The sequence below is a fragment of the Eriocheir sinensis genome, chromosome 48, assembly GCF_024679095.1.
Source record: "Eriocheir sinensis breed Jianghai 21 chromosome 48, ASM2467909v1, whole genome shotgun sequence".
Lineage (NCBI taxonomy): Eukaryota > Metazoa > Arthropoda > Malacostraca > Decapoda > Varunidae > Eriocheir > Eriocheir sinensis.
Window position 1 is genome coordinate 10,320,355 of NC_066556.1, and position 14,230 is coordinate 10,334,584.

A 14,230-nucleotide genomic window follows, 5' to 3' on the forward strand; every position below is an offset into this window, starting at 1 on the left:
CTGTCCCCCTTACCCCCCTCCCCCCCACACACACACCTTCTCATCTTTCCTTTTCCTCCTCCTCCTCCTCCTCCTCCTCCTCCTCCTCCTCCTCCTCCTCCTCCTCCTCCTCCTTCTCCTCCTCTTCCCCTCTCCTCCTCTATTCCCAGATTCTCTCTCCCCTCTTTCCTTATCCTCTTCATTCACTTTCTCTCCTCCGCTGATCCCTTCCCTGCTCTCTCTCTCTCTCTCTCTCTCTCTCTCTCTCTCTCTCTCTCTCTCTCTCTCTCTCTCTCTCTCTCTCTCTCTCTCTCTCTCTCTCTCTCTCTCTCTCTCTCTCTCTCTCTCTCTCTCTCTCTCTCTCTCTCTCTCTCTATCTCTCTCTCTCTCTCTCTCTCTCTCTCTCTCTCTCTCTCTCTCTCTCTCTCTCTCTCTCTCTCTCTCTCTCTCTCTCTCTCTCTCTCTCTCTCTCTCTCTTTTCCTTGTTTTCTTTTGCCTTGCTTTCTCTCCCCTTTTTTATCTATTCTTTTCCTTTTTCTCATTCACATTGATTCTGTTTCTTTTCCTTCTCATTCCTGCCGTTCTTATCATTTCCCTCTTCTCTAATTTTTGTTTTCTTTCATGTTTTCCTCCCTTCCCCCTCTTTACCACCTTACTTTCTTACTCTCCCTCTCACACCTTTTATCCAATTTCCTCTCTCTTACCTTTCTTCCCCTTACTCTATACACGGCTTTAATATTTTTCCTCATCCTCTCCTATGCCTTCTTCTTATTTCTGCTTACACTTCCTTTTCTCCCTTCTTTTCCCTTTTTCCATTAGTCCAGCTTCCTTTCCTTTATCTTTTTTCTCTCCTCTCTCCCTACACCTCCTTTTTTCCTACTTTTTTCCTTCCCATTTCTCTCTACTCTAACCTTCTTTTCATGTCACATTTTTTTCAGTCTCCCTTACACTTCCTTCTTTCCTACTTTCGCCCTCTTCCTTCGTACATTAAACTCCTTTCCCTCTTACATCTTTATTTACTCCCTCCCTATACCTCTCCTTCGTACTTTCCTCCCCATTTCTCCCTTCTCTAACCTTCTTTCCATCTCAAATTCTCTCCAATCCTTCCTTACACTTCCTTGTTTCTTAATTTCCCTGTCTTCCTTTATTCTTTAAACTTCTTTTCCTCTTATATATTTATTTCCTCCCTTCCTATACCTCTCTTTCGTACTTTCCCCCTCAATCTTCCTTCTTCTTTTCATCTCACATTCTTTCCAATCTCCCCTTGCACTTCTTTCTTTTCTATTTTCGCCCTCTTCTTCCGTACTTTAAACTCCTTTCCCTTTTACATCTTTATTCCCTCCGTTCATACTTTCTTCCCCATTCCTCCCTACTCCAAGCTGGTTTTTATCTCATCTGTTTCCCCCTCCCTCCCTGCGTCCCTCTCGTTCCTGTGTTCACCTGCTGAGCCCCAAACGCGCGTAAGGACGTGTGGTGAACGGAAATTTTGTGCCGATTGTGTTTTGCGAAGGGCACGGACACGCCCTCGATGCTATTGTGGAGAGGGGAAAAAAAGAGGAGGAAAGGAGGAGGAAAGAAGATGGAGGAGGAAGCGAAGAGAGAAGAAGGAGAGAGAGAAAAGGATGGAATGGGACGACAAGAAACAGCTGCTTTTGTGTCTACAGAGAGAGAGAGAGAGAGAGAGAGAGAGAGAGAGAGAGAGAGGGAGAGGGAGGGTGGCAGGGAGGGAGGTATGCACTAAAGGGGGTAGGAAAATGAATAAGCATGAAGGAGGAGGAAGAGGAAAGAGAATGTTTTGTGGCGGTGGTGTGGAGGGAAGGGGTGGGAAAAGGGCAGTGTGTGTGTGTGTGTGTGTGTGTGTGTGTGTGTGTGTGTGTGTGTGTGTGTGTGTGTGTGTGTGTGTTCGTTTGCGTGTGTGTGTGTATCTTTAATTTTGCTAATCTGAGCTGAATTAAAATTGTATATATCGTGTTTCATGGAGGAGAAGAGGGAGGAAGAGTAGGAGGAGGAGAAGGAGGAGGAGGAGGGGAGGAGGAGGAGGAGGAGGAGGAATTAGAGTCAAAGAAGAAAATGATAATAATAATAATAATAATAATAATAATAATAATAATAATAATAATAATAATAATAATAATAATAATAAAACGAAAAATAATAAGAATAAGAACACTAAGGAGAAGTAAGAGAAAGAGAGAGAGAGAGAGAGAGAGAGAGAGAGAGAGAGAGAGAGGTGTGTGTGTGTGTGTGTGTGTGTACCATGCTTAGAATATTCATAAAAAAACACCACCACCACTACCACCACCAACAACAACAACAACAACAACACCAACTCCACCACCACCACCACCACCACCACCACTACTGTTTCTTCCTCCCACAGTGTATATTGTTTGCCTTGGTGATAAACTTGGCCTTCCATTTGTTGATCTTGATAGCAACGGTTTTTGCTCGGCCTGGGTAAGTGTGTGGCTGACTGGCTGACTGGCGGAGGGAGAGATGATGAGAGGAAAGATGACTGACTGACTGGATGAACTGAATGACTGGGGAAGATGATAAAATGAGAGATGGCTAAATGGTTAAATGGATGACTGGATGAAGTGTATGGCTGGAGGAGGGAGGAGATGATAAGATGATACGCTGAGTGACTGGATGATTTAATGAAATATGTGGCTAACTGGGTGACTGAAGAAAGAAAAGATGATAAAAGGAAGACAGGCTTACTGACTGGATGACTGGATGAAGCGTGTGACTGACTGGATGACTGGAGGAGGAAAGAGATGATGAAAAGAAGGTGCGCTGACTGACTGGATGACTGGATGACTCGATTAAGTGTGTGGGTGACTGAGTGACTTGCTGAAGGAAGGAGGGGATGACAAAAAGAATGACTGATTGGCTTGATGAACTGGATGACTGGATGGCTGGGTGACTGGAGAGGAGAAGAGATGAAAAGACGATTCGCATGTTGACTGGACGGTTGGATGAATGATTGAAAAGATGGATGATAAATTGGCTTGTTGCATTTCATTTTATAGATAAAGGTAAAATCGTAGAAAGGCATAAATTTTACTGATTGGTAGATGAGGCAGTAACTTGGTATAATGCAGGATGAGTGACTTTTAAATAACCTCTTTCCTACGGCTTGAACTGTTTTACGAGGGGAGGATCAGGACACCTCTCTACTCGAAATTGACCCTCTGTTTTGGTGACACACGCTGTTGCCTTTTGTTGTTTTCTTTGTCGTTTGTCTTTCCTTTGACCTTTGAGCTGCTTCCGTTACTGTAAAAAAATGTGGCTGACTTAATCATTCTTCTTTTGTCTTGATCAACACATTCCTTCGTTATTTTTCTATCTTTTGGTACATATTTTCCTGGTATTTTTTTTATCTTGCTGAGTCATTACGTTTTCTATTTTTTTTATCTATATTCGGGTGCATATTTTTGTTTTGTTTTCTTCTTATTATCTGTACAAACCTTTATTTGCTCTTTTGTTTAACTTTTGGTACGTAATTTCATGTTTTATTTCTTTCCTCTCTCTTCCCATACCATTTCTTCCCTTTGTATGATATTGTGGTACATATATTCACATTTTCTTTTATCTTACTTTTGGTCGCTGGCTTTCCGTCTTTCATTTTTTCACCTGTCCCGCGTTCGTGTCCCGGTCCACGTCAATTACAGTTTCCGGCCGAACTTTCCGCTACGATCCACTTCTTTCTGTTGACCTTTGACCCTTGGACTCTGCGCGCGGCCATTGAGGTCACAAATTAGGGCTCGAGGTGAGTTTGCCTTAGAGTGTGTGGCGTGAGGAACGGGCCGAGGACATGCAAACACACACACACACACACACACACACACACACACACACACACACACACACACACACACACACACACACACACACACACACACACACACACACACACACACACACACACACACACTCTGAAATGATTGTGAGGTGTGTGTGTGTGTGTGTGTGTGTGTGTGTGTGTGTGTGTGTAATTCACCACGGCCTGATCACGAGTTGGACTCGCTTTCGTCAGCAGGTACCCTCACGACGTGAGCAAGTGCTCATTATTGTCGATCTCTGGGTACCGCCAGGACCTCACACACCACACACCCCATCCCCCTTGCTCAAGGGGAGGCAGTAATCACTCCTAGTCAACGGAAAGAATCCGGCCTGAGCGTGGCTGGAACCGCCGCCGTGCAGCGCGGCGCTCTAACCGAATGAGCTACCGGAGCGAGTGTGTGTGTGTGTGTGTGTGTGTGTGTGTGTGTGTGTGTGTGTGTGTGTGTGTGTGTGTGTGTGTGTGTGTGATAGTTCCTTCGTCTTTGTTAAGATGTTTGTGTTTCAATCTATTTTTCGTTTTATTTACTTTTTGTACTTTAATTGTCTTTGTTTATTTAGCATACCTGTAATTGCGCATTTCCACCTGATTAACCTCTCTTGGCAGGTGAATAATTAGAGTAGAATGTAAAGTGGAAATTGAGGGTGAAGGAGGAGGAGGAAGTGAAGAAAGAAACACACACACACACACACACACACACACACACACACACACACACACACACACACACACACACACACACACACACACACCAAGGCTAACACAGGTGGCAGAGAGGAAGAAGAGGAGGAGGGTTACACAGGCCAAACAGATAACAAGAGGAGGAGGAGGAGGAGGAAGAGGAGGAGAAGAAGAAGCAACATTATAAAAAGTAAAATGGGAGCTGCTAAGAGGATAAAGGAACAGAAATAGCAAAAAAACAACACATCCAAGAATACGACAACCTTGGAACGGCATCACTTAAGGGGAAAAAAGGCGAAGGCAACAATAATCTTAATGTTAATGAAGGCCGTTGTCGTTTGGCAGCGTGCAGTGTTGACATAATGACGGTAATGACAGAAAAGAAGACGGTAGGCATGATGGAGAGAGAGAGAGAGAGAGAGAGAGAGAAACACAAACATAGGAACAGACGTAGAGAAACAGAAATAAAGGTATGGAGAGTTATAAAAAATAGTGAATCAAAGGAGAGGAAAACAAGCAGATACTGGAAAAGAGAGAGAGAGAGAACATAGAAGCAGGCATAGAGAAATACAAACAGAAATGAAAATATCGAAAAAAAGATAAAGTACAAAATCAAAGCAAGAACTAGAAAAGAGATAGATAAATAGATATACAGAGAGAGAGAGAGAGATCAGTAAATAAAATCCGTGTGCCCGAAGGTCCTCCCTCGATACAGTCACCATCCCTCTCGCTTTTTGGGTTCCGCTTTTTGGTATTCACTTCAAGACCCATGCCGCTCTCTCTCTCTCTCTCTCTCTCTCTCTCTCTCTCTCTCTCTCTCTCTCTCTCTCTCTCTCTCTCTCTCTCTCTCTCTCTCTCTCTCTCTCTCTCTCTCTCTCTCTCTCTCTCTCTCTCTCTCTCTCTCTCTCTCTCTCTCTCTCTCTCTCTCTCTCTCTCTCTCTCTCTCTCTCTCTCTCTCTCTCTCTCTCTCTCTCTCTCTCTCTCTCTCTCTCTCTCTCTCTCTCTCTCTCTCTCTCCATTCATTCCTCCCATCTTTGCTTCTTCCTTTTCTCCTTTCCTTTTATTAGCTTTTCCCTCTCTTCCATATTCCATTCATTTCTCGCTGTTTTGCTGTTTCTCTTGTTCGTTTCTTTTCTCTCTTTCACTATTACTTTCTTCCTTCCATCTCTCTCTCCCTCCCTTCTCCCTCTCCCAGCCTCGCACCCTCCTTCACACATTTTCTTCTATTCCTCCGTTTTTTCTCATTCCCTCTCATCTCTCTTCAACCCCTCTCTGTGTTCGGTTTCGTTTCCTCTCTGTTTTCATTTTGTTTTTCCTTTGTTTCTATCTTGCTTTCCCTTTGTTTACCTTTCCCTCTTCACCTGTGGACTTATGAAAGGTTTGGACTATGCTTTTTACAGACTTTTTCTTTTATTTGCCAGGTAACTATTTTTGCTTTTTTTTTGTTTGTTTGTTTGCATTTTATTCCGTTCCTTTTTTACACACTTCAAAGTCTACATTCACTCATTCTTTCCTACTTCCGATCCTTCTTTCTTTTCGTTTTTCTTCCCTCCTCTCAGTCGAAACTCTCCTATATTTCTTAATCTCACTTTCTCTCTCACTCGCTCACTCTCTCTGTTTTTTTATCTCTCTCCTTCGCTTGCACATCTACACCATCCATCCCTGTCTGCCTGCCTCTCCCTCCTTCTCTCCCTCTCCCTCCCTCTCTCTCTCTCCCTCCCTCTCTTTTTCCCTCTCCCTGATATTGCTGAACGGCGAGCAAGCAAAACTAACTTCCATGCGGGGAGGAAGGAAAAAAAAAAAGGGAAAATGGGAAGGAAAATTTAAGTGATGGGGAGGAACGGTCATGGTTATGGGAAGGGTAGGGAAAAATATTTTGAAGGGACGGCCGCGCAAAAATAAAACATAAACCCTGAAATATTGCGAGTCGCCGCGTGTGTTTGGCTCGAGTTTTTTTTTGTGTGTGTACCTGTGTGCGTGTGCGTGTGTGTGTGTGTGTGCGTTCCTTTGTTGTTGTTACACCTGTTCCCTCGTTAAGCTGCACTAATTAATTTGTTTGGTTTCGTTTAGGGGAAGCCAGCGTGTCGGTACTCAGTGTGTCGTGTCGTGTTGGTGATTAGTGTTAGTGTACCCGTAAGATTCTATTTATTTATATACGTAGAAGTTTTTGTTTTCGAGTTCCTGTGAGAATTTTCCGTCGATGAGGTTTTTGGGAGTGTAATTTTGTAGAGGAAGCCAACGTGTCGGTACTCAGTGTGTCGCGTTGGTGATTGGTGTTAGTGTACCCGTAAGATTTTATTTATTTATATACGTAGAAGTTTCTGTTTTCGAGTGTCAGTGAGAATTTTCCGTCGGTGAGGTTTGGGGAGTGTAACTTTGTAAGGGAAACCAAGTCGGTACTCAGTGTGTCGTGCTAGTGTTTAGTGTTAGTGTACCCGTAAGGTTTATTTATGGAGAAGTTTCTGTTTTCGAGTTTCTGTGAGAAGTTTCCGTTATGGAGGTTTTCGGGAATATGATTATTTTCATCGTGGCAAATAACAAGAAAGCCAATTTTTCAAGTGTGAAGTATTGGTGATTAACCCGGTAGCAGCGGGGAACATGTTTCTTAATGGTCCCCCCAAGCAAGAAAAATGAGAAAAAATCACCTCTCACACAAACCATATCATAATATATATCAAAGCATTTGTGATCAGATTATGTAACATCTATTTTCGGGGGTTTAAATCATGGCACAAATTTGGCCCGTCGCTGCTACATGGTAAAGCCACAAATTTGGCCCGTCGCTGCTACATGGTAAAGCCACAAATTTGGCCCGTCGCTGCTACCGGGTTAATGTTAGTATACCCTTAAGATATATTTATGGAGAAGATTCTTTTGTGGGTGTTTTTTTGTGGTTTTGTGGATGTAATTTTTATCCAGGCTAATCACAAAAACGCCTATTGGTGATTAGTGTTGGCGAACGCTTAAGATTTCTTATATTTACTGAACAGCTTTTTTTTACATCCCCGCCTATAGCGCCGGTAGGCTTTCATCAGGGGCCAGATGGTCAGCCCAAGCCGTCGCAGCGCAGGCAATTTTTATTGTGGCGCCAGTTATGCTTGGCTCATGCTGCCCCCCGGAACTCATTCTTGATTCACTGGACGGTTTCTTCTAGAGTCCGGGTTGATGTCTGGTCTTCTGGACAGCATGTGGGTAGTCTTTGGCCACTCGGCGGTGACTGAAAAAGCCCAGGTGGTAGCGTGGAGATTCGAACCGACGTTGTCCATGGCGCGGTGACTGTGAGCCCAGCACGCTAACCACTCAGCCACCGCCTACTCTATTTCGAGTTTCAGTTTGTAAGAAGTTCCTGTTATAGAGTATTTTTTAATGTAATTTTCTTCCTGGTAAATCAGAAGAACTCTTATTATTCGAAGTTCGTTTTACTCAAGTTTAGCTTCCCCGGAAATACCAATGATTAAACTTTTCTTTCCATTACTACTAAACGTACCTGGATATTTTTTTTCTCCACTGGAAATGCCATTGATTAGGATTCTATTTCCGTTAATCTAAGCATACCTGGATTTTTTTTTTGCTGGTCCTGAAATACCTTTCATTAAACTACTCGGAATCTCCAAATTTTAGGTGGCCCTGAAATACCTAGACAGGACTCATTTCAACTAATTATAAACGTATTTTGAATTTTTGTTGCCTTAGAAGTACGCATGACTACAGTTTTATTTCCATTCATTCTAAGCGTTCCTGGAAATTCCTATTCGACTTATTATTATTTTTTATCCATAAGAAGTTTATTTTTAAAGATAATTTTATACACCACAAGCAACTGGTTCTAGTAATATATCTCGTCAACGTTTATCCTGTATCATTATTTTCCCTGCGTCTGTAAGGTTACCCTGTGAATAAACATCCTACCTACCGTCAGACAAACCGTATTCCTTTAACGTCAAAAATATCATGTTTCGTAATACGTTCTGCCGTGAAGCCGCCTGTGTTTTTTTTTACGGTGTAGCCTTGAATGCCTGCCGTTATGAATTGTTGTTCCTCGACCATTCGGATTTGAGGAACTGATTGGTGTGCTCTATTGATTGGCGGGGCTCGGTGCTCGCCCTCCCGAACACTCCCGCCGCCATACTCTGTGACGGCTGGAGAAGGACGTAACTTGGATGGATAAAAAAACAAAAGAAATACGATAGTAGTAACGAGTCCTGAGAAGTTTGTATCCCTCCAGTAATTTCCTTTATTTGTGCCGTCGTACAATATACCAGTCTTCTAACGTTATTTTTTTGTTCATTGGTAGTATACAGTATGGCGTGTTTTTGCAAGTTAGTATCTGTCCAGTTCATAAAACATATCACGATTATGTAACGATTTTTTATTATTATTGGCAGCAGTGCAGTGAGTCCTTGTATGCTATTCTCAATCCATGGCGTAAAATATATCACAGTCACATAATGCATATATTTTTCATTGGTAAGTTATTCTTCATTCTGTTCGTCCTTTTGTGAGTCCTCCCTCTTCTTTCCTTCGTTTTTTTCCTTTCTGTTCCCCTTTCTTCCATCCAGTATCTGTAAGTTATCCAGTATTTGTAAGTTATTCTTCATTCTGTTCGTCCTTTTGTGAGTCCTCCCTCTTCCTTCCTTCGTTTTTTTCCTTTCTGTTCCCCTTTCTTCCCTACCTTTTACTTTTCTCCCTTCCCCTTATGCTCTCTCTTTTATTCAGTAAGTATTTCAAAATAAAGTGTTTTGTTCTTCGTATATCACTCCCGGCAACATTTATTGACACTTCAAAGCTTCATATCACCAAGCAATTATTTGTTTTACTTAGAAATTTCGCTTCACTCCTGGCAATTTGCACTGAACATTCATTTAGCGGCACTTTCAATCTCGCCCCACTCTTCTCAATAAACGCTGAACATATACTGAGTTTCATTAACTAATTTTGTATGAATCCCGTCATATACATTGAACATTAGCGTATTGTCAATTATAAATTTTGCATCATCACATTCATTTTTCAGCTCTCTAAAACCTCTCCATGCTCTTCTCAATCACTAAACATCTATTTGTCACCCCTTAGAAATTTTGCATCAATCCCTTCATACTAAACATTTATTTATGGTCTCCTAAAATTTCGTATCACTCTTGGCAATGTATATCCAACATTCATTTATTGCCACTTTCAAATCTCGCCTCACTCTTCTTCATAAACACTAAACATTTATGGACGCACTAGAACACGAGTGAGTGACGGGCAGGTGTATTTTACTAAGACATTTACGTATTGTCACTAATAAATTTCGTATCCATCAGAGCAATATACACTGAACGTTCATCTATCGCGCCTCACTCATCTCAATAAACACTAAACATTTATTGACACACTTGAACACGTGGTATATCTTGCTAAGACTGACTGGTTGGCTGTATTAAAACACGCAAGGGCTGTCCAGTTTTTCCTCCTATCCGTCACTTAACATTCATGCATTGCCACTTTTAATCTCGCCTCACTCTTTTCAATAAACACTTAACATTTATTGGCACATAAAAACACGAGATCCAGGCAGGTATATTTCGCTGACTGATTGGCATGCACGATCTATCCGACATTCCTTCCCATCCGTCACTAAACATTCATTAATCGGCACTTAAATCTCGCCTCACTCTTCTCAATAAACACTTAACATTTATGGACGCACTTGAACACGAGATCCAGGCAAGTGTATTTCCCTAAGACTGACTGGCACGCACGAGCTGCCCGGCTTTCCCTCCCATCCGTCTCCCCGCTAGTACATATCGGGGCCCGGCAGTCGTGTGTTCCTCCTGTGTTTTTCCATCTTGCCGTAACGTACAGTGCCGGCAGCGAAGAGTATTGAGCCGCGTCATAAAATAGATTGACTCACATTTGGAAAACTTTTTGTATCGTGCTTCGGAGCTGCTTCCTTTTCATTTGTTTTACAGCCATGCCGACCCATCGCCCGTTGTCTACGTAAAATAAAAAAATAAAAAGAATCTAGTTCGTTACAAGTAGAGAAACATTTACCGAAACTTTACTCTGTCGTTAAGGAAATTGAGCTCGGGCTGGGAACTAATTGGAGCGGAAAGTTTTGTATGTTATTTGATAAGATTTGTTAATAGGTATCTTTGTTCAATTATATACGCGAAGAGGTGCATCCAGGAAACGTTATATCACCTATGCTTTTACTCACCCTATTCACAGGATGCTAATTGATGGGTATAAGGTGCGTTCAGTGATGATGTTCTAATGATTGTAGATTGATGGTGATGTTGGTGATGTGGTGTTAGAGTTAATACTACTGATTGTTGCTATGTGGCGTTAGTACTGTGGTGATTGTTTCGCAATCGGGGATGTAAAAAAAAAAAAAACGAGAAGACTTTTTTATCACGTTCAGCTCCTTTGTTATTTTTTAATTGGTGACGATCAACAGGTTCATCGCGATACCTGTTTAGAATGATTGGGACTTTAATGTGGTTAGTGGTGATACGGGTAATGAGTGTTAACGTGTTTGTGGTGGTTAATGAGATGGAGGTGGTGGTGGTGGTGGCGATGGTGGTGGTGGAGGTATTATTAGGTAAGGGGTAATGGTGTTGCGTCATTTAATTTACTGCGTGGTGATGATGGTGTTGAAAAAAAAAATAGTGGCTGTGATTATAGTTAAATGGTGATATATGGTGTTGAGGTGATGAATGGCATTGGTGATGACTAATGGTGATGATGCTCCAATGGTTGTGGGTTCATGGAGGCAGTGGTGGTGATAATGGTGTCAGAATTAGGTAATGTTGGTGGTGATTGTGTTGTGATTGTGGTTATGTGGTGTTAGTATTGCCCTTATTGTTAGTGATGGTGAGGATGGTGGGCTGTTAGTGTTGATAATAGCGTTGAGGTTAGAGGTAGTGGTGATGAGATGGTGATTCTTGTTATGTGGTGTTAGTATTGCCCTTATTGTTAGTGATGGTGAGGCTGGTGGGCTGGCTGTTAGTGTTGATAATAGTGTTGAGGTTAGAGGTAGTGGTGATGAGATGGTGATTCTTGTTATGTGGTGTTACCGTCAGTGGCAGTGGTAGTGTTAGTGGCAGTAGTAGTATTAGTGGTAGTGGTGGTGGTAATAGTAGTGATTAGCTCTTGTTTGTTTCTTTTAAGTAAATGGTAAAAAAACTTCTTCCAACCACAAACAAACACACACACAAACACACACAGGCCAGCGCAGGTATTTCGGTTAACTAGTTTGGGTGAGAAAAGGTCTAATTACGTTGCCTGAGTGAAGGGAAAAAAAGGAAAACAAAACAAGAAAACAAAAACAATAGTCGGAGGGAAAAAAAGGAACACAAACAAACCAAGAAAATGAAAGACGGCGAGAAGACTAACCCAAGAAATATGAAAAGTTTGACCCAACCATTTTTTTCCCTCTTTCCCTTCTGTTCCCTCTTGGCTTCCTGGCTCCTTCCCTCCTCTCCCATTTCTTTTCCCCATTACTCCTCCTCCTCCTCCTCCTCCTCCTCCTCTACTCGTGACTGCTGACGGAGGAACTGATGACCACAAAACAGTGTGGAGGAAAGCCAAAAATTGCAACTCGATTGAAAACTTTCACGAACATTTCCAAAACATGTGAGAAAAGGAGAAGGAGGAGGAGGAGGGAAGAAGGAGGAGGAGGGAAGAAGGAGGAGGAGGAGGAGGAGGAGGAGGAGGAGGAGGGAAAGTGTCTGGAGAGGTCTGTCTTGCCAAGCTTCTTTCCCCTCCATCTTAAAGAATTTGGTCCCGAATGTTAATGGTGGCGAGGTCAGTGTTGTCACCAGTGTCTTGTGTGTGAAAGGCTTGTTAGTGTTGTCTTTTTACAGAGTTCCTTACCCTCTCAGTCTCTCCATTGATGTATCTGTCAATCTGTTTATCTATACCTAATTATCTAACTATCTTTCACCGGAATAATTATATACTTTTTTTTCTTTTGTCTTTCTATTTTTTTTTCTTTTCTCAGCCGTGTCCTTCCTCACTCTCTCTTTTCACCATTCCGGTCTCTTCTTTCCTCTCTATCCTCTGTCCATCATCCCTCTACCCTTCCGTCCTCTGTGCTATACTTCCCCATCCGCCTCTCTCCTTCCCTCCCATATTGTTGTGCCAGCAGACTTTGCATCAAGATTTCAGAGCTATAACTCTCGTTGAATTCATTTATACGTGTTTGTATTTTGTGTTAAGTCAAAGGAAGGTCTATGTAGTATGTCTGGGTTGTTGTGAGAATACAAGCAAGAGGGAAGCGTTACTTATAGCGGGGTACGATTCCTAAAGTGTTGTAAAAGTGTTTGGAGCATTGACAGCACTATTAGGAGATTGTTAAAATTTTGAACTAAGTTACTGGAGTATTTCTTGTGAGTGAAATCTCCAGGTTTAGATCGCACGTCCGATGAGCTTGAATTCCGCAAACACTGTAGATTTCATTATGTGCTTAGAGTGTATAGGAACACGGCCTTTAGTTAAAAAATATTATTAAGGTATTTTCATCAATATCGTGTTCCCCGAATGTGTCCATGAGATAAAGGTAGTGGTAGGCATACAGGCATACGTTAAGGTGCGCGTGGCCTCGGTGTTCATCTCAATCACAGTCCTTGAGCCTGTGGTGGGTAACAGCCCATTACTCCGGGGTACAAGGCAAATGTAACGTCCGGGATATCACAGTTTACCTTCCCCAGGGTTCACCAGGTACCCCGCAAGTGTGCATCTATCTCTCTATCTCTCTATCTATCTATCTATTTATCTATCTATCTATCTATCTATTTCATAGGTCCCGCTCGCTCATCTGCGATGTTTGTTATTATTTCGTCACACCTTTGTTATGTCACTTAGTTGTCACTCCTTTATGTTACTCTTGTTATGTCCCTCAGTTGTGTTACTTCTGTTATGTCGCTCCGTCATGTTACTTTTTTGTTCTTTAACTCCTTTGGTATGTTACTCAGTTCCTATGTCACTCCCATTAAACTTAATCGTAAAACAATAGACCAACACATACCTTGTATAACCCAATTAGCCATGTTGTTACTTTCGCCTCGATTGTAACCATCACAGACAAAAACACAGGCACTCTTTAAGGGTCAGGAGAAGAAAATAAGCGGCAGGTTTTCTGGAGCTGAGTTTTCTTTGGCTGCAGATGCACAAGACTGTCCCTTGAGAGATCAATTGATTCTCTCAGCATACAGCCGCTGTACTACACACGCCTCGCTAAAGACACACAGCACTTACTCGCCATTGTTAAGAACGAGTCTTCCTTGCTCCCAAAGCGTCCATTGTCGTTCCCTTCACCCGGCCCGGAGCGTCGCGGAGCCGTGCTCCGCCCCGTGATGGAGGCGCGGCGGCGGGGCTATGTGCGGTGCGGTTTTCCGAAGATTAAAAACTCCCTCCTTCGTTGTTATAATTTCTCAGCCGACGGAGGCCGAGGCAGCCTGATTCTTTGCCGCAGAATTTGTGTTTGGCGGAACGCTGTCAATAAATTCGGAACACATTTGGCTAATGGCGTGTGTCTCGCGAGAGCGGTTGGTGTGTGTGATATGTTATGTTACCTGCCGGCCGCAGCGACGCTCGTGTTGGGGTTTTATTTTAGTGTTTACGAAGGAATTATTAAGAAAACTATATCAGTAGTCGACATTTCTTCCTCATGATTATACTAATAATGGCATATTTTTGGTGATGAATAATTCAACTTTTCATAGGGAACATTTTACTACT